Source organism: Chrysemys picta, chromosome 13 (genome assembly GCF_011386835.1).
Source record: "Chrysemys picta bellii isolate R12L10 chromosome 13, ASM1138683v2, whole genome shotgun sequence".
NCBI classification, from domain to species: Eukaryota; Metazoa; Chordata; order Testudines; family Emydidae; genus Chrysemys; species Chrysemys picta.
This window is the reverse complement of record NC_088803.1, coordinates 45,737,514-45,758,972: the sequence shown is the minus strand read 5'-3', so window position 1 is coordinate 45,758,972 and position 21,459 is coordinate 45,737,514. Positions and strand designations below refer to the sequence as shown.

Sequence of the window (21,459 nt, the reverse complement as noted above, 5' to 3'; positions counted from 1 at the left end):
CTCAAATGCTTAGATGGAATTGCCACTAAAGATAATGGGAGCTTTGCCTAGCGAGTACTTCAGGATTGACCCCAGTTGCTGAATTTAAATGATTGTTAGGTTGTTGATCTGATGATACCCTTATGGGATGTGCCTTGCATTCATATCAATGTATTTAAAATATGCCAGATCCTAGTTACCTGCTAAGGTTCATATACTCTTGGGGTAGAAGCAGAAAACCTTTATAAATGAGCGGAGTCCTTTTTGCGGGCGAAAGGAAGTCTGCAAACTCTGACTGGAATGTCCTTACAATTTATTATAGTGCCCAAAAAGCACCTATAGACTAGCTAGATCCAGAGTAAGGCAAAAGGGACTTATTTAACTTATTGTCATAGGGATCTGATGAACTTATCGTGACAGACATGGTACGAGAGATAAGGGGAGATTCAGCGGAAGGTTAAGTTCACAGGTTAGGGTATCAGCACAGAACTTAGGAGACCTGAGTTCATATCCTTTCTCTTCCATTGACTTCCTATGTGACCTTGGTTAAGTCACGTCGCCTCTCTGAACCTCAGTTCCCATCTGCAGAATGAAGGTAATAACTCTTCCCTATCTGACAGTTACGGCCCTGCGCAGATATAGCCGTGGACATAAAATGGATATCCACAGAATTGCAGGGCTTTAGCGACAACGAGCGAGACCAGCAGAGTCATGGCCAGCGACCGGGCCAGGAACCGCAGTGACGAAACCAGCAGCATGTTGGGCCACCACCTGCCTGCCAAGGCAGGCACCAGGTTCATTGGCAGCTGTCCCTGGTCATGCAAGCAGCTTGCTCGCTCCCCGACAGCAGTCACACACTGCTGCATGGATGGGAAGGCGAGAAGCCTTCTTATTATGACCCTTCCACCTCAGTTTAGCAGATTCATGAAGTTTGGATTAGCTTTAGATAAAAATGCATATTTGAGGCCCAATTATGTAGCCTGATACAGTCCCCCTGCCCCCCAATTCAGGGCTCAATGCACTTGCATACTTGAGTAAAGCTAGTGCCTCATCTGGTGTAAATCAGCATTGCTCCATTGACTTCAATGGTGTTCAACCAATTTACACAAGCTGAGAATCTGATCCTATATCTTTTGGAGTGTTCCATTGCAGACTCCTGCTTCCAAAGGGAACTATGGTTCCATCTCGGGGGGGGGGAGTGTAACATGGGAATTATTCCTCTGCCTTTGCCTCCTTTGGTTACCATGATTTGCATCAAAATTACAGTCGTCGGGCTTGTGAAGTATCAAATGCCTGTGTGAGAGCTCTAGAAAAGCCCAGGAGAACATGGCTGTTATATTCGCCACCAATAGATCATCTGTGAGTAGGTTAAAATGATAATTAGTTCATTACAAAATTACAATGCCGTGGTGAAAGCAACATCGTTTTCTACACAATAAAGCTACCATGTATGTCTGAGGTGGAAAATGCAGCTCGCTGACGGTCACTTGTGGAAATCTGTGTTGCATATTAAACATCCAGATATGGCTCCTCCTGGCCTGTGTGGAAATAAATGATCACTAGTTTTAGGCTTCAAACAACCTTATGTTTAAAACTAGAGAAAATGAAGACCTGGAAATGCTGAGATACAGGCTCTAGGCTCATCTCAGGGTAGGGTGTACATACAGTGCTGCGGGGCACAGCCGTACCAAGACAGCTGCGCCACTGCAGCGCATCTGGTGAAGACGCTCTACGCCGACAGGAGAGAGCTCTCCCGTCGGCATAAAAAACCCACCTCTGCAAGCGGCAGAAGCAATGTCGGCAAGAGAAGCTCTCTGCCGACATAGCACTGTGCACACGAGCACTTATGCCGGCATAATTTATGTCGCTCCAGGGGGGGTGGCTTATTCACACCGCTGAGCGACACCCACCCATGAAACCAAACTTTTCCCCATCCTTCCACTCTGCCCCTAAGCAATTCTGCTTTCCTCCACCTCCCAAATAAAACCACTTGGGAGGACAGAAGCATTGCAGCATGCTCCGATGGTCACTATATCCAGGTTCTAGAGGACCAAGATGAAAAGTATTGAGAACATCTCACTAGCCCCCTCTTGTTTAAATCAGACGCTGTTAGCCTTAGCTCTCCGGTTCACAACATTTGCCACAGTATCTTGAGAGAAAGAGCCAGGACCCAAACCATTTAGGGCTTTATAGGTAAAAAGCACTATCCTTATACCTGAAAACCAATCCACAGCTAGAGCAGATCATGGAGCATGGGCCTAATGCACTGCCTACAGGAACCATGGGCTTAGCAGTCAAGCCCCTGCCATCTGCATCAGATGCAAATTCCAAACCGATTGAAGGCATATCCCAATGCAGGATGTTTTACTGCAAGGACCCAATAGTGAAAGATAAGGTTTCAGTCCTCTCAGTGAGTGCAATGCATACAAAACATCCTTGGACATCTACAAGCAGCTGGGGAGCCAGCAATCCTCCCCACCCTCCCCAGATTGGTAAGGTGTGTAATAAACTGCAGGTGTCCTTTTGCAATCAGCAGCCCTGGTATAATCTCTACCACTTTTTCCAGTTCCTTTTCTAGCCCTGTAAGTATTACCTTAGTCTTATCTAGATCAGGCCTCAGCTTCCTGTGTCTCTTGTGTACCCCATGTTATTGGTAATGTGCTTTGAGATCCTTGCCTGATAAAATACTATATAAATAGGCTCGGCAGAATTCAATGTTTATTTCAGATAATGTCAATCTTTATATTTAAGAATTTTTCTTCAGTTTTTATCAATTTAAATTTTCACCTTTGCAGGAAATTATGAGCCGGCATCAGACAAGGGGGATCAGACAATTATTTAACAGTAGACACCGAGATTCAAAAAAGTTAAAGCTTTTATCAGTTCAAACATAAACTGTCAACACAGGAAATATCCTCAAATCCAACTCTAATCAGTTCCCAAGCAGCGTTTTCTTGCTTTGCCTACCTGTTAATTTAGATTATTATGAATGGAAATATTTTTTCATCCGTTTGTGTGTATACAGCAAAATTGATGTTTGCCGACATTTACAATCTAATCCTTCCAAGCCTGTATCTAAATATTAAGAGTGATGCCATTGCCAAAAGTACTTAGTATTGAGTGGTCAGAGCAATATGCTTTGAAACATAAACCTGGATATGGCCATGAAACACTTATGTGGAGAAGAGGACTGCAATCAAATTATTGCTTGATCTGATACATAATTTTGAAGCCAATGTTGAATATAGCTTACTCAGTTCATTATCTTAGGTGCAACAACTACAACAGTGTCAAATTCAGTGGGTTATTAGAGGTGATCAATTTCCCTGGGCTACTATATAATTATATCAAGTAACCCATTACAATGGCAATCTGTTATTTATGGGCATCTAAATGGCAGAGAGGATGGCATTAGCAGAATGTCTCCATTAGCTACAATTGCTTCAGGATGGTATAAAATCTGCTCTCAGATCCAGTTCCTTCAAATGAGATGATCAATAGTTTGTGGTCTAAGGTACAGCTTGCAAAAATGACAACCATAATCATTTGTGTCAAAATATTGCACACAAACACTGGGCCATATTCACCCCAGGTACTGCTGGAACAAACCAGAGTTCAGGGCAGAAAGTCCACCAGATGGGAGATTACAGTGCCACTGCATTGGGGGTCCACACAGCCCAAACAGTGGTTGGGGATGCTTTGATTCAGTGCACTTCCTTTGCAGCTTGCATTAACATGGCTCTTGGGGAGCCCCCAGTAGAAATGAAAGCTACTCACCCCTGAAAGAAACGAATTTCCCCAAAGAATGGATCCAGAGGGGAAACTCTCCCTCCTTGTTCCAGCAGAGCTGAATCTAGCCCATAGGCAGAATAAATATTCCCTTGCGTGTTAAAATGAGCTTCAGTGGGGATTATATGGGAAAAGACACATTTCTCAGCATGCAGATATACAGAGCCACATTCTCAGCTGGTACAAACCAGCATAGTTCATTCTGGACTATACGTCATTTTTTTAAAAATCCCCTTGACGTCCAGTATCTCACAATATTTACTTAATTCCATTTCCATCTATTACCATCAGCATTCTGAATTAATCTCCACTGAACTATGAAGTTTTATAATATGTGGTCTGATTTTTTTAATCTGGTAGTGGGAGCTCTCACCATTGGCACATGGGCTCTTCATGGGGTTAAGATCTATTTCAAGGTGGAGAAGAGGGTTTTCCTCTCCATAAGCTGTGATGAGACACTGGATCTGATCAGAACCAGTTTAGACTGGCTTCCACCTGCCCATCTATTCTCAGACTCGTTGCGTCCTTTTTAAAGTTCGGTCCCTCTTTCTTTAAAGCAGTGGTTCCCAAACTAGTTCCGCCACTTGTGCGGGGAAAGCCCCTGGCGGGCCGGGCCGGTTTGTGTACCCGCCACGTCTGCAAGTTCAGCTAATTGCGGCTCCCAGTGGCCGCGGTTCGCTGCTCCAGGCCAATGGGAGCTGCTGGAAGCCGCGGCCAATACATCCCTCGGCCCGTGCCGCTTCCAGCAGCTCCCATTGGCCTGGAGCAGCGAACCGCGGCCACTGGGAGTTGCGATCGGCCGGACCTGCGGACACGGCAGGTAAACAAACCGGCCCGGCCCGCCAGGGGCTTTCCCTGCACAAGCGGCGGAACAAGTTTGGGAACCACTGCTTTAGAGCAGTCACGTACAGCCTTTCTGAATGCTCTGTAGCCCATGAGGGCAGTCAGAGGCCTCTGGAGCTAGAACATTGCCATGTAGCAGCCACAAGAAAGTTCTCAAGAGTGCTCGGCTGCCTTCCGATCCTTGTTGATACTCTTGGTTCCCACTACACCAAGAAAAAGAGCCCTAAGCTTGTTCCCAAGCCTAGGTCTGTGCATCAGACAGTGTGACTTTCAGCATGTAGAAATGTTTCCCATCAACAGTTTCTATTTCAACTGCATCTTCCTGTGTTCTCAATAGTCTGTATTTTAGTGCATGCTAGGAAATGCCCTCACCTTCTAACAGTGTGTCAGAACAAAACTAAGCCAAAATGCCCTTGCAACTACTGACAGACTCTTTTCAAACTGTTTCAAACCCATTCTCACACCTTTCTGCCCAGTGCAATGTGTACCGGTGGAGCTGGATCTTAGCATTTGTGATGACATTGAGCTTGGCTTTGCCTGCAGTGGTCCGCAGGCTTGTTTCCACCCTGCTTGCTGGGATGGGGAACAGCATGGAAGGGTGAAAAGTTACGTTTGCATTTCTGCATATTTGTAATTTTCATCTGGCCAGAAAACGTGCCTTGCCAAATTCTGTCTATTTCCCTTGTTCCGGCCAAGTTATAAATACAAAATAGACTGAAAGATTGGCTACTCTCTCTGAATAGATCTGTCAATAGCAACACTTAAAACCTCCTTTTAAGGTCATCTCTGCAATTTTGTTAAATACAGCATAAGATTTTACCCAGAAGCTCAATTTCAAAGTTAAAAGGGAGTGTCTACATATCAAAGCGATGAGATACAGTGATTACTTGGATGCATATTGCATGAATGTTGTCATTCATTAACCCAAGAAAATAGGAACTTGCTCTTAAACCAATTACCATTTTCCACCATGTTTCCCATCACCCACACTTCCCTCCCTCCCCCTCCCCCTTCCCCTCCCCCTTGCAGATAGAAAAGTGACTTCCCAAAGACTTTTGGGAAAGCAGCTGTGTGACCACATCTGGGTTTGTTGACAGTTCTGCATGCTGACTGGGGGAAACTAAAAGTAACATGGAAAGTAACTTAAAGTAGGGAGGGGATGTAGTTTGAGGACTGAAAGAGGAGCCAAGAAATTAAGATTCTAATTCCAGATCCAATATTGATGTCCTCTACAGTCCTGGGTTAATCAAGTAAGGCCAGATTGTTAGGTGCACTTTTTGCACACATACGAGCATGCCTGCTTTGCGTAGTCATATCCAGATGGAGGCCTAGTCCTATTCACTGCTGTGCCAATGACTTGCCATGTAATCTTGAGCAAGTCATTTAATCTCTGAGTGCCTCAGCTTTGCCTTCTGTAAAATGGGGCTATGTACTCACCTCACCAGGTGCTACGAGGATTAATTGGCTAATGTCTGTAAAGATAGAAAGCACTATCTACAAAGAATGCTAAATATTATTATTGAAATATATTTATCTGTGCAAACAGGAATTGGCTAATAAGATCAAAGAACTCTGAAAGAAAAAACATACCTAACACACACTGCCCTGAAAAGGGGTATTAGATTATCAACACTTTGAGGCTGGGATTGTTTTTTAGCATGTATTTGTACAGTGCCTAGTACAATAAGAACCCAGACTGATTAGGGCCTTTGGGTGCTACCATTATATATCTATCAAATTTAATAAAACTTAACAAGAATTAGGCTGCAGTTGTGCTGAGACCAAAGCCCATCATGCTGGCCAATACTGTCTTCTTGTTTCCTTGCACTCTCCCCATCTGTCTGTATCCATCTCTTGTCTCTTGCCTTATGCTTAGATTGTAAGCTCCTTGGGGATCATTTTTTGTTCGGTGTTTGTACAGTACCCTGCACAATGGAGCCATGCCTGTGACTCCTAGGTGCTACTGAAATACAAACAATAAATAGTAAAAATAATGGTTTCAACTGAGTTATGCCTGTTTAGACTGCCTGGAAATCTGGCTCAGTTTCTTTTCATTTCTGCCTTGTGCTTTTCACTCCCAAGACTGCAACAATCATGACAGGGACTGAGCATCATCCAGACCTAGGTTTCTTTATTTTCTTTCCACGGAACTCGTATCAAGTTAAAGTTTTGTACTTTGGCCTTTCCGTGTCATAAATATTAAATGTTAATATGTAAGCTCCATCTGGAAGGCCCTTCGTTCTCAAATTCTCAGCTCTATTTCCTCAGATAGCAATCAATAAACGAGAGGAATTTTATTTTCGCGCATTGTGTGTGTGACCTATAGTACGCAACATATGCAAAATATTAAGGAAGAATATTTTGTAGACCAATTTTTCTTTATTGCTGCTTATCTGTGAGGAAATGAGAAGATAAAATCATTGGAGTAGTAAAGCAACCACCAAACCAAGTTTACTGCTGCAACTAAATTTACCTTATTCCTCTGTGTGTGTGTGCATGCAGTTAAACACTATAAAGACAATTCTGGTTAATAAAATATTTTCTTTAACTTTTCCAGTGTTGCTCACTGTGCTGTCTGCCTTTCAGTTTCTTATGGTCCTGTTTGACACCTACCAATTACTCACACTGGCATGCCCCATTGTTCCCAGGTTTGTGTGTGTGGGAGGGAGAGGAGGATATGGAATTTACTTTAAACACTGTTCAAACCAAAACAAGGCTAATTTATAACAGCTCACATTTATATATCTCCTTTCATCCTGAATTATCGAAAAGCGATTTTCAGATTTATTACATTAGAGATGGGAGAACACTTCATCCATTACTGAAATGCAGCCAACTTTGGTTTGGATTGCAGTAACTGTAACAGCATCATTATACATATTGTTTAGAACCGGCAGTGAAGAAGAATAGCGTAGCCAGTTGAAATTTCAGGGGAATTTAAATACGCAGACTGTAGTCCATGAGGACATTAAGGCTAACTCCCTGACTATTCAGAATGGTATAAAGAAAAATTTAGTCACCAAAATGCCAATATGGGACCTTCAGCAACACTTTCCCTCTTAACCTGGTTGGGGAATTGGTTCATTACTACCTCCAAAGGTAGAGTCTGACACTGAATTGCCACTTCTTACAGCATCTTTAATTTTCCTTGAGTTGTTCAACAAAAGCATTGATTTACCCACCTTATTTGGATTGTTAGAGCTGCTATAGTTACACAGTGAGGTACTAACGCTGCAACTATAATGGTATCAAACTACATGAGAGTCTAGAGTTTAAATCCAATATGCATGTCCACAGTGGGCCAGCCCCAGCAATGCTAGCAGAGAATTTCAGTGCCAAGGGAGTGTGTGGTTGGGGGAATGGAGAGAAGGTATTTGTGGCTTTGGGGGCAGGGAAACAGTTGTGATTGTTTTTTCTAAAAAACGAAGGGGGATTTCTAGAGGCAGCCGAGTGACACTTGGATGCAAAATCACGATCTCTTCTCTATAAAACCTGATGAATTTCTGCCCGGTCACATTTTTGAGAACCCATGATTTGCCCATTTATCCAGTGGACAAGTTTTCACACACAGACAGATTGTGAACCCCATGCTCACACTGTTGAGAAGTTACTCACGTGAGCAAGCTGTCTTGTTGAAAGCAGTGAGGCTACTCATGAGTCACTGTTCTCCAAATTCATAGTGGCAGAGGAGGAATTGTCCTCAATCCTGCATTTTCAAAGCAGACCCTGAACCCAAGGTTGGTGCTAGAATCTGTACTTTAAGAGGTTGTTTTCTAAGTGAAGCACCATCTTTTTGTGTCCTGCATTCTGCCTTCCCCTAGGTGGTGAATTGTAAGAAATCCTGAAACAATGACCTGTTACCTTTGCTGTTTTCAGCACCTCTAAAATAATAATGTCATTTCTTTATGCTTTCCAACAAGCTTAATATAATTTTATTAGTAATCTTTACAGTATTCTTGGGGCAGGTCTTCACTTCCGAGGGGGGGGTCGATTTAAGTAACGCAAATTCAGCTACGTAGCTGAATTCGACGAATCGGAGCTGACTTACCCCGCTGTGAGGACGGCGGCAAAATCGACCTCCGCGGCTCCCCGTCGACGGCGCTTACTCCCGCCTCCGCTGGTGGAGTAGGCGCGTCGATTCAGGGATCGATTGTCGCGTCCCAGCGAGACGCGATAATTAGATCCCCGAGAGATCGATTTCTACCCGCCGATTCAGGCAGGTAGTGTAGCCTTAGTCCTCGATACAGCAAAACACTTAAGCATGTGCATAGCTTTAAGCATGTGAGGAGTTCCATTTAAGTCAGCGGGATTACTTATATGCTCAAAAGTAAACACGTGTTCAAGTGCTTTGCTGGATCAGGGACTTACTTCTATGGAATTCTTTTTTTTTTTTTTTTTTTTTTAGTCTGTTCTGTTTTCGACCTCTGTTTTGCTCCACTTTTTATAGGTGCATTTAGAAGCAGAATTAATGTATATTGTTTTCATTGTTCAACGTGACGCTTTGCTCTTTCTCAAAAATAAAACCATTATACAAAGTAACTGCAGCTAATTTACCAGTGGGGAGATTACAAGAGGTCCAAAACATTTTCCCAACTATTGCATTTTCTCTAAGTCCCTGGATCATCTGTTAGCTTTAATGTACATCACAATTCCATTGAATGTGGCATATAACTGTTGCAATTTACACTGCCCCCATCAAAATTGATGTTTATTTGAAGGCCTTTAAATAGATTTTGTCAAGATCAAAAGTAATTACTTTGTAAAGTTCATTTCCCACTCCTCCCGCTCTCTTCTGCTGAATAAATGTTGCATGAGGATGAAATACAGAAGGGTCATTTACATCCATCACTTTTAAATATTACTGATCTCCATATGCAGTTCATTGTTGTGTAAAATCTCCTGGATGCATTATTCCAACTCACATCACAGGATGTTTCAAATAAAGAACTGAACACAAGCTCCTCTTTATCATCATGTATAAAATAAAGCAAGGGGGAAGGGTTTGTCTATTAATTTTATTGTGCTAATACATCTTCCATTTACAAGGCTTTGCCATTTAAACATTTTTGTTAATCACGGTTATTAAAGTGTATATCTCATTAAGGCATCTATTGTAGCTAGGTTTAGAAGGATTAGATTTGTATTGGTAAATGTTAATAAACATCCATTTAACCATACACACACAAGCCAGTCAGAAATATATTTCCATCAACCATAACTGAAATTTACAGATAGCCAAAGAAAAGATAGCCAAAGAAAAATACTGTTTGAGAACTTCTTAGAGTCACAATCCAGTGATTTAAACTTTTAAATTTGGCTTGTTATAAATAGACTAGTGAATGAATAGTAAAAACAGGTATGATTTGTTGATTTCGGGATATTTATTTAGTATATTTTGACATGTGATGTTGACAATTTGTGTTTTAACAATTTTTAAAATCCAATTTTTTGAACCTCTTCATCTACTGTCATTAAATAATTGGCTGACCCTCATGATTTTCTGCAATTGTGAAAATTTAAATAGATAAACATTAAAAATGCTTAAAATAAACATAGATATCTGTTGAAATTATAAAAACGTTTAATTTTGCCAAGCCTAATTATAGCTTATATATAAATCTACTCAATTACATACTTGAACAAGTTATATATCCTTCCATGCATGCGATGGATACTCTGAAGTTATATCCACTTTCCATTTAAACTAGGCTGACCAGATGTCCCGATTTTATAGGGACAGTCCCGATTTTGGGGTCTTTTTCTTATATAGGGTCCTATTACACCCCACCCCCGTCCCGATTTTTCACACTTGCTGTCTGGTCACCCTAATTTAAACACTGCTTGGGAAGGTTACTTTCATTATCCTTATGTAACTCGAATTTCCTTTAGTCGCTTTATCTCAGCCACTAGAGGACACACAAGTGCATCAACGAAAAAAGACTCAAATGCAGCATTCTTCCTGAGACCCACCTCCTTGCCAGGGAGTGAGGCCCTTGAGAGAGAGGATAGGGTCAAGGAGAGGGGTGAGAGAAGAGACCAGTTCTTGACATTCATCTTAGTGAAGATTCAAGACTGTAAGAGGTGGACAGAGGCTGCTGCAGGGGAATCTGAGTAGAGGAGCTACATGGTACCGACACCTCTATGGCTGGGCCTTGCACCGTCACCACCACATGGCACCATTTCGGGGAGCAGGGCACAACCACACTGCCTGAGTGGGAATTATGATTTAAATCTGGGATTATTTGTTTCATTTGTTGGGCGTTTAGAGTTTAACTTCATGGGCAAATTCCTAATGTTTCATCCTCCACATCCTTTTCCTAAGGAAAGAGCCACCTTGTTTAACAAACAATCTGACTATGAAGATGCATCATGGTTCTGCACCTGCCCCAGATGTATTTTATCTCCTGGAATTTCCAGCTGGACCTACCAGGTGCTTGTTAAATTCCAACCCAGAGACCAACCACTGCTGTAATTCTAGTCCCTGTAGAATCCTGCCTCAGGTGTAAGGGGCACTATGCATACAATATAGCATTCTGTTTCATTTTACAGTCAAATTGTGGGTGAGCTATTCTATGTGACATCACCCTGGCTTTTACAGCACCAGCTTATGCTCTCATACACAGCGGTCACTAGAGGCAGTGGGGGTCACTCTGGATTTACGCCAGTGAAACTCAGGGCATTGATCCTAATTTTTATCTACAGTACGTTTTGTCTCTTACAAAGAGATACTCTTTAAAGAATGTGGGTGTGTAAGGTAAAGAATCCATTGTTGTGATTTGTAAATTGAGTTTTGGAAATCACTTTTTGAAAATCAGGTCTCTTTAAGGGGTCTCAAATTGAGCACCCAGAAATAGAGGGACCCAAAAGCATTAGCCACTCTTGAAAGGGCAGGTCTGTATTTCCAATATTAAACTAGCTTTCATGAAATATATTGGAACAATGATCTTATTGCTCAAATATTAAATACTGCTTTTGACTGTATTACGGACATCATATTACGTCACGCACACCCATACACCTTTCCTGGCCTGTTATGTCTTGCTTTTAGATTGTAAATTCATTGAGGCAGCAAATTGTCATTTACTCTGTTTGTACGATGCCTAGCATAATAGCCTCTAGACACTACTGTAATATAAATGTTAATAAAGTTCCATATAAAATGTCTATATAAATATGGATATACACTATGTATCTTCAAAGGTGCTTATGCTTGTTGCATCTATAGATTCTCTGCATAATGTACAAGCCAGGTAGCATTCTTTCTCTCCTATAATTGTTTGGGAAATCATAACCTTGATGCAAAGAACCAATCTCTCAATGCACAAGTTAAATTTAGCACATAGATATAAATTAGGTGAAGGATTTGATGTCTTTTCCAAACATCTACGGGCAAATGTTCAAACCGGGAGACTCAAGGTCTGTACACAAAATTGTGTGCGCAGTTACCATGGCTACATTTGCAAACAGGGTGATTATAAAGGCTAATTGTTATTTACACTTTTTAGAAGCCCACCTAGTCATTTGTATTTGCGGTAAACTAATTTGTGAGTTCACGTGTGAATATTCATGTTATTTTATATTCAGAGATCAGGCATCTGTTTGAAACTTTGCCTTCCAGGTGCTCACGTGGAGATCTAGATAAATGTATGAACCGCAACAGAATTGCTCTAGAAAGTCATTATAGAGGGTCCTCTTTCCCCAGAGCTAGAACTCTTCTGGGCATTGTTCCATTATTCTATTACATTGGTTGCTGCACAAAGTAACATAAGAACATAAGATAAGAACGGCCATACCGGGTCAGACCAAAGGTCCATCTAGCCCAGTATCCTGTCTACCAACAGTGGCCAATGCCTGGTGCCCCAGAGGGAGTAGATCTAACAGGCAATGATCAAGTGATCTCTCTCCTGCCATCCATCTCCATCCTCTGACAAACAGAGGCTAGGGACACCATTCCTTACCCATCCTGGCTAATAGCCATTAATGGACTTAACCACCATGAATTTATCCAGTTCTCTTTTAAACGCTGTTATAGTCCTAGCCTTCACAACCTCCTCAGGTAAGGAGTTCCAGAAGTTGACTGTGCGTTGCGTGAAGAAGAACTTCCTTGTATTTGTTTTAAACCTGCTGCCTATTAATTTCATTTGGTGACCCCTAGTTCTTGTATTATGGGAATAACTAAATAACTTTTCCTTATCCACTTTCTCCACATCACTCATGATTTTATATACCTCTATCATATCCCCACTTAGTCTCCTCTTTTCCAAGCTGAACAGTCCTAGCCTCTTTAATCTCTCCTCATATGGGACCCGTTCCAAACCCCTAATCATTTTAGTTGCCCTTCTCTGAACCTTTTCTAGTGCTAGTATATCTTTTTTGAGATGAGGAGAGCACATCTGTACGCAGTATTCGAGATGTGGGCGTACCATCAATTTATATAAGGGCAATAATATATTCTCTGTCTTATTCTCTATCCCCTTTTTAATGATTCCTAACATCCTGTTTGCTTTTTTGACCGCCTCTGCACACTGCGTGGACATCTTCAGAGAACTATCCACGATGACCCCAAGATCATTTTCCTGACTTGTTGTAGCTAAATTAGCCCCCATCATATTGTATATATAGTTGGGGTTATTTTTTCCAATGTGCATTACTTTACATTTATCCAATTACATTTATCCATTAAGTAAAGAATAAAAATGACCCTGGTTGGGGAGTTGGATAATATATGCATAAACTCATTTCATATACAGTTTCACTGAGGCTTTTAAAACCCCAAGTCATGGAAGATTTCACACAAGCTCTGTTTTATAACTAGAGGTTCAACCATAACATTGGTTAATCTAGGTTGGTGTGATAAATTCAAAGTGGTTGGAAGTCTCTCAGGATGGTTCTTTAAAGTGGGTTTTGCTCTCTCTTTCAGAAAAGAAGTAGGGCCTTGTTTGAAGACGAATCCTCAGCTGGAAAGTTGCTTTTAGTTTTAAATGGAGAACTGACAGATTTTCTTCACTCAGGCTTTGGCTGCAATCCATCCTTGTCTATCAACCTTTCCAGAACTCCAGTTTCTTCCTCCTGTTTCCCTTCCTTTTGGAGACAAGGAAATATTTTTTAAAATGCAGCTGTAGTCTCACCTAACTTGACAAACCAAAGTGGGAGAGTTTTCAGGGGTAAGGAGAACTATCTGACACAGTAGTCAGTGAAGGGGACTAACCTCTTGTCTCAGATAACCTGGCTTCAGTCATGCAGTCAGTGCGTTGACTTAAAGTCTCTGGTCAATAGAGGCACAAGACTAGTGGTTTCACCCCGTTTCCAGTGGGCAGATAGCCACATCCAGAAATACCACTCCATCCATGCTGGCACTGTGTGGCAACGTTAGCAACATCTGCAGTAAAGCCAGGGATTGACTGGGCATGAAGAGTAAATTACCCTCTCATTCCTAGCACGTGCTCCAGGCAGGCCCATTTGAGCAAAATTTGGGGCCCGAGTATATCATGTTTGCTAGGCCCCTACCCTCTCCCATTTCACTTTATTTACACAAACATTGCAGATATTTTGGGGGCCCCCTCCTGAGCTTGGGGCTCTGGTACAATTGCTCCTCCGCCCCATCAGCCCTGGCTCCATCCAGGTCAGAGTTCAGGCAGTAAAGATGTCATGGCTATGCTGCATCTCTCTCTGTCCTTACGGTACATTTCACCAGCACTAAATTCATTGAAAGCTAACAAAGAACATGTTCAGCCCTTGTCCTCCTGCCCCTTTTGTTAAATAGGGAAAAGGGGGAGGAAATAAAGTGCGGCAAATTGTTCCCTTGTATGGGTAAAGCCATACGCTTCATATCGAGGAGGTCAGGGAAGCTGTTTTAACGTGTTGCTGGCGATGATACAAAGCAGCTTTGTGGGTCTTCACTAAGGAATATGGTGTGTTCTTTACTCATGTTAGCTAACATGGAAACCAACACGAGGTTAAATCCTAGTGAAGACCACAGACGGTATAGTTTTAACATGAGTTAGCAGGGTGAGGTAAAGACTAAGGGGGAGCCTAGATTGACCTGAACCTGCTAACTCACGTTAAAGCTACACACTCTGTGGTCTTCACTGGGATTTTACCTGGTGTTGGTTTCCATGTTAGCTAACATGAGTAAAGAACACACCATATTTCCTAGTGAAGATGCACCTGTGGTCTTATTTTGGCATAAAGAGGGGAAGGCAGTTACTAAATTAAAGGAAATTGCATTCAAAAGCATTGCAAACTCTGCAGTTTTGGTTCATGGAGATTTGACAAAATGTTTAGGGTTGTTGTTTTTTTTACTATCTCAACCCTGAATTTCCCTTTGAGTGTCAGGTTTAAAATCCCCAAAGCCACACTCAAACAAAAACAGTTTGGCTTCTCTTGGTTTGCAGAGGTACGTACAGCAGTAGAGTGAGTTGGGAATTTTTTGGTGATTTTTTTTTTTCACCAAAAAATGGCTATTCATTGAAACTGGATTGGTTTTGATGAATCTCTCAACTCAAATGCTGAAGAAAAGTTTCAAAATTGTCAAAATGTTTTATTTTCACTTTTTTTTTTAATGAAGGTTTCTATATTTCTGGTTCGAAATGACTTTTCATTTCAAAATTTAAGCTAATTGGACTGTAAAAGGTCAAAGAAAATGGGTCAAAATTGAAACTAAATGTTTTGATTAACCCAAACAGGAAAAAAATAGTTTTTGATTTGCAAACATTTGAGATTTTGACTTTTTGTCCTGATTCAGGATGGTAAAAAACTTTTAACTCTTGAAGATATTTGAGCGACAGGAAAACCATTTCCTGAACAGGTCTATTAATAAACACTGGAAGTGCTTAAAAGTTAAATAAAAAGAATTTGCTCTTCCTCTTTATGCGTTATGGGGCAAATTTGCCACCCCAGAGTCCATGGGCCGGGAGGGCTCCAAGTCTAGTGGGACTGGTGTGGATCTGTTGCAATGGGAGCAGGAAGCCGGGGGCATGTGGAATTTGCTGCATTCTCTGTGAGGGCTCCATCTACTCCACGGTGCAGGTATTTTGGAGGAGTCAGATTAAACGAAAGGAATGGTAGGGTTGGTGGATCCATAACTATGCAGATTCTCCAGCCCAAAGAAATAGCCAATCTCCCCAGCTTCTGTGGTTCAACAGCCTGGGAGGTGGAAGATTTCATGCCCCAGCCCCTTTTAATTTGCAGTGAGAGCATGGTCCTGTCCCATATGCTGTATGGGATAGTTAATGTGCTTCTTCTTTACTACCAAGTGCACTACTGATTCTAATACATTTGGGCTACTCTATGCACTGGCATGTACTCTGGGTAAGCAACAGATGAGTTGTGTTATATTGTAGGAGAAGCAGCTTCTAGCGCTAGAAAGGAGATCCAGCCAACAAGATTCCTGTTTATTTTTAGTGTCCTGGAAAAATGGTCTAGGAGACGGATCTATTTACAAATGGTTTTCAGAAGAGCCCTAAGATTTACTTAATAAAATGATCCTTCAACTGCCGAAAGAAATTACAGTGCAAACAAACAGAAATCTCAGCTCTTGCTATGCAAGTCAAACACGTCTCATTATTGTTGATGCACAGCATTGTTACATTCACAGAAGCTGGAAATCCCTTGTGCCATTCAGCTTGACACAAACCAAATATAGAAAGCCTCGGCTGGATAATAAAGTCCCTTATTAAAGTGAAGATCTTTTTGCTACTGTGCAAACAGGGCTGGCTCCAGGCACCAGCCGAGCAAGCTCGTGCTTGGGGCGGCAGATTCCAAGGGGCGGCATTCCGGACGCTCTTTTTTTTTTTCTTTTTCTTTTTGGTTTGCCACTCCGGCCACCCTGTAGAGGGCGGCGGGGTGGAGGAGGGGAGCGCCCTGCAGCAAACTCAGCGGGGCAGCCCATGTCCTTCCCTCCCAGCCGACCAGAGTGGCGCAGAGCCCTCCTGGCAGGCGGCGCAGCGGGAGGGGCCGTGTGGCGAGCACCACGGTGAAGCCCTGGCTTCTCTCTCTTCCCCTCACTTCCTCCCCTCCACCCCCGCTAGACCGGGTGCGCACTCTGCTGCACGTCTGCAGCACATGGAGTCCCCCTGCACCCTGGCTTCAGCTGCCCTGCAGGGTTTTTTTTTGCTTTCCTTTGCCGCTCCAGCCGCCCTGCAGGGTTTTTGTTGTTGTTGTTTTGCTTTGCCGCTCCAGCCACCCTGTAGGTTTTGGGGGGGGGGGGTTCTGCTTTGCTGCTCCGGCCGCCCCGCGGGGGGGGGTCCCTTCCTGCTTTGCCGCTCCGGCCATCCCGCAGGTGTGTTTTTTGTGTGTGTGCGTGTGCTTTGCCGCTCCGGCCACCCCGCAGGTGTTTTTGTGTATGTGTGTGTGAATGCTTTGCTGCCCCGGCCACCCCGCAGGTGTTTTGTGTGTGTGTGTGTGTGTGTGCACTTTGCCGCTCCGGCCACCCCGCAGGTGTTTTGCGTGTGTGTGTGTGCACTTTGCCGCTCCGGCCACCCCGCAGGTGTTTTGTGTGTGTGCTTTGCCGCTCCAGCCACCCCACAGGTGTTTTTTTGAGTGTGTGTGTGTGTGCGCTTTGCCGCTCCGGCCACCCCGCAGGTGTTTTTCTTGTTTTTTTTTTTTGCTGTGCCGCTCCGGCCCCCGCAGCAGTGTTGTTTTGTTTTGTTTTTTGTTTTTTTTTGCTTGAGGCGGCAAAAAAACCAGAGCCAGCCCTGTGTGCAAAACAAATATTTGTGTCCCTTGCTCATCTGGTCAAGTTTAAATGAGATCAGTTGGTTAGAGGAGGGCACTGGTGGCCATCACTCCTGGCTTCTATTTCTGTCTTTGCCACTGAGTTGTATGTAACCTTGGCCAACCCGCTTAGCCCCTGTAAGCTTCATTTTAACTCCTCTGTAAAACAGGCATAACAATATTTATCCTTAATGTCTGAACACTGCTTTGAGACCTGCGGATGAGAGGTGTTCTTTAATGGACAGTATAATTACTTGTGTTGTTATTGTCTCTGGCTTAAGATATTGCAGGAACAGGTTCTAAAGAGGGGTGTTTTTTTCAGTTAAATGAACTGTATTAACTGCAGTGCAAACTTTCTTCCAGCAAGTCTTCATTTTGAAGGATGACTGAAACTTCAGCAGTATCCCACTTTGCCATGACAAACAGTTTAAATGTACCCCGGTGACAGGTTAACTTTAAAGCTATTTCAAGTTAATCACATGCTGCTAGAGACCATTGCGCACAGACAAGTCCTACGCTGGCAATTCTAACAAAGTACAGATGATTCTATTTTGCGTTCGCTTCGGCTAAGGTATTGATTGAATAAAGAGGTAGAACTAAAACCAACTCCAAGTGCTGCAGTAGATGGTTAAGTGGGTTCAGCTTTCTCACGCATCTCTGAAAATCTAGACTGTCTCTAAAAAGATTGAAAATCTATGAAGACATGACCAAATTATGGCTGCTCCACAACAGGTGATGTTTACGGGGTGGGTGCAGGGAACTCATTTTTCCACCAGAGCTAATGTGCACAAGTTAAAAGAAGCATGCCTTAATTATGTGAGGAAGGTACTGTAGCAGCAGGTTATGAGTAGGAAGGTTATGAGTTCTAATCCTGGTTCTACCACGGGCTTGACTGAAGCAACAGTGCTCTTGTTTCTGAGATTCACTATGTGGGGATAATATTTACACACCCACCTCACAGGGGATTTGGGGCTTGTGTATTACACACATGGCAAAATTACGGTGGAGCAGACACTCCAGGGTGGCAAGGTGACCATGCCACTACCTGATCCCCTTTTTGCTCTGGCAAGTTTTAGAGGGAGGGCTCTAAAGGTTCTGCAAAGTCCACCAGTGAGCAGTAGTGGATTTACCATGGAGCCGGGCCCACACTCCAGGGGGGCCCCAACCAGGCTCACTCTTCTCCGCCCCCCGCTCTCTCTTGCGGGGGGCAGAAGCTTGGTGCTCCTGGCACTGAGGCTCCTGCTGCAGTAGGGCAGCCAAGCTCCCCCTCCCCTGCCTCTTCTCACCGCTTGCTCCCTTCCCGCCCTCCCCCTCCCTGCCGCCAATCAGCTTTGTATGGTGTGCAGGGTGCTGTGTAGTTGTGGTGGGATGTCAGCAGGAGGGGTCTCTAGGCAGGAGGTGCTGGGCATAGGGATCTGTGGAGGAAGTCTCTGGGTGAGGGGACACTGGCATAAAAGCAGGGCACTGGGCAGGGGGCAGTGGGGAAGGGTCACGCTGGCACCGCAGGGCTGAGCGGGCCAGTGTGCGTCTAGCAGTTTGGGGTTTGTAAATAGTGCCCTTGTGCTGGGCTGAGTGGAGCCACTCCTGCTGCGCTGTGTCTCATTGCCCCCAACTGGCCCCTCGCTCTGCAGACTGCCCCCCATCACATGTCCTATTTCCCCAATGGGGGCCCACAAATATTTTTGGCGCCGGGCCCATAAAAAGTTAATCCGGCCCTGCCGGTGAGTGTGCTAATCCCTGTCCCTCATGGAAGCACATTGCTTTAGCTACCATTGCTTTTGCAATGCACCCCACTGAGGCTCTGGCAGCCTTGACTGGAAATTCCCTGTGCTATCGGTGGAATTTAAAGGCCCCGGGGCTGCAGTAATCACACAAGGACAGGACACACTCAATGGATGAGACACTGATAAGGAAGAATTATTAAAGAAGCCTGTTATCGATTGACATACCAAATTAGTGCTAAAACATGTAAATTGTTAATGATGTGTTGTTTCCATTAGGGAATGGAAGGTTCAAAAGGCAAAAAATGTTGCTGGCTAGCACAGCAAGAATCTCTTTAATGTTTAGCTTTGGGGGAGGGGGAGCAATACATTGATCTTCTTAATAGGTTTGTCTGTAAGCACGTATGAAGTTTCATCATATGAATATCATCAGCATAAATGAGAGGATTTAATTCATTTAGCAGGTTTATTTACTAAGCAACTTAGAGCAGATTAGATCATTGCTGTGTTTTACCATTTGGCACATATGATATTTATTGACTTAATGGCTTCATTAAGGACCATTCAGAGAGTGTATTAACTGAGGGAGTCTATAGATCAACCTGCCGCAAATTTACTAATTTAGTCTGAGCATTTTGCTATTTCAGTTACAGACTTAACTGTTTCCAATAAGGTCTCCCATGTGGATTTAATAAGAGAATTATTGTACCAAAGAGTTATTAAAAGCATGTGAGTTTTAGCATCCATATAAGAGTGGGTCTGGATAGTCTGTAAGTTGAGAAGCCTCAGCTCGACCTTTAGTATTTGCTTTCATTGAATGAAAATCTTGCCATTTTAATGCATGCACTGGTGTTTGCAAATATCAATTATTATGCCCACAACTTAAGCATCTGCATTCTCAGCTGCATTCTTTGTGTGTAGACATGTGTAATACATGGTTAAGTACTCTGTCTCCCTCAGGCAGCTGGTCCACAAAGAGGATACAGAGCCTGCAACTGCTTCTAGCTAACAGACTTTCTCCTTTAGCTTGTATGACAGAGAGCCGTGCTTTTCACACCAATGCCAGAGATTTAATACCCATTGTCAGCTCATGGTTGTATTTGTAACACATGTGAAAATGTGCACAGACTTCACTTAATAGAAGTCAGGTCCCAGAAATGCTCATCATATTCGGTTGTCCCATTAAGTGTACTATGTAGAAGGTTACTGTATTTCTTTAAAAGAGTTTCTCAAGAGGTATACTAACTTGTCTATGATTTGTGTCAATGAAGACACCCAAGCGACAGGCTTCGCTGTAGAAAGAGGAAAGGGGCTGCTACATAGTTGGAGCTGGTATCCACTCTCAGTAAGCAGTCAGACGCTCTGCATCACGTTACACAGCCGAGGAGCCCCTGACTGCCCTCCAGGCGGCTGCAGACTGGTGCTCGCTGGAGGGCTGCGGGCAGGAGTCGTGCAGTGTGATAAGAGGCAGTGGTGCCGGTGCGTTTGAAATTATAAATCAACACCTTGTGTGTTAGAAGTGATACCATTTGATATTATACATGTAACCAGGAACACAAAGCAATGAAATATTACCACTGTCTATACTTGGTATAAAAAAAAATTAGGTCAAGATTGTCTCTTGCCCTGTGCTCTTGCATAAGAACTCCCTTGTGTAGGCTACCTGTATCACAGGTCACAGCGCAGGGAGACAGCTCTTTCTGGGAATTGTGGGAAGGCGTTGGAGGACAAGTGCGGCTAGCTTTTGTCCACAGTGCATAGATTCCAAGGCCAGAAAGGATTATCTAGTCTGACCTCCTGTATAATACAGGCCATAGATTTTCCCCCCACACACATTCTAATTCCTAGAGCAGATCTTTTAGAAAAACATCCAATCTTGATTTTAAAACTGTCAGTAATGAAGAATCCACCATAATCCCTCTAATTGTTCCAGTGCTTAATTATTCTCACTGTCAAAAATTTACATCTTATTTCCAGTCTAAATTTGTCTAGCTTCAACTTCCCATCCATGGATCATGTTAGATGTTTCTCTGCTAGATTGAAGAGCCCATTATTAAATATTTGTATTTAGATACTTAGACAGTGATCAAGACACCCCTTAACTTATTCTTTAAGCTAAATAGATTGACTCTTTGGGTATGTCTACACTACCCGCCGGATCGTCGGGCAGCGATCGATCCAGCAGGGGTCGATTTACCGCATCTAGTCTAGATGCAATAAATCGATCCCCGAATGCTCTCCCGTCGACTCCTGTACTCCACCGCCGCAAGAGGCGCAGGCGGAGTTGAGGGGGGAGTGGCAGCAGTCGACTCACTGCAGTGAAGACACCGTGGTGAGTAGGTCTAAGTACGTCGACTTCAGCTACGTTATTCACATAGCTGAAGTTGCGTAACTTAGATCGATTCCCCCTCCC

At 43.3% G+C, this 21,459-nt stretch overlaps 1 long non-coding RNA gene across 1 annotated transcript in view; it reads left to right on the top strand.

Moving 5' to 3' along the window:
• The window catches only part of LOC122174503 (uncharacterized), a 162,529-nt gene that overhangs the window by 87,590 nt on the left and 53,480 nt on the right, over window positions 1-21,459 (top strand). The gene's annotated exons all lie outside the window — the stretch shown is intronic.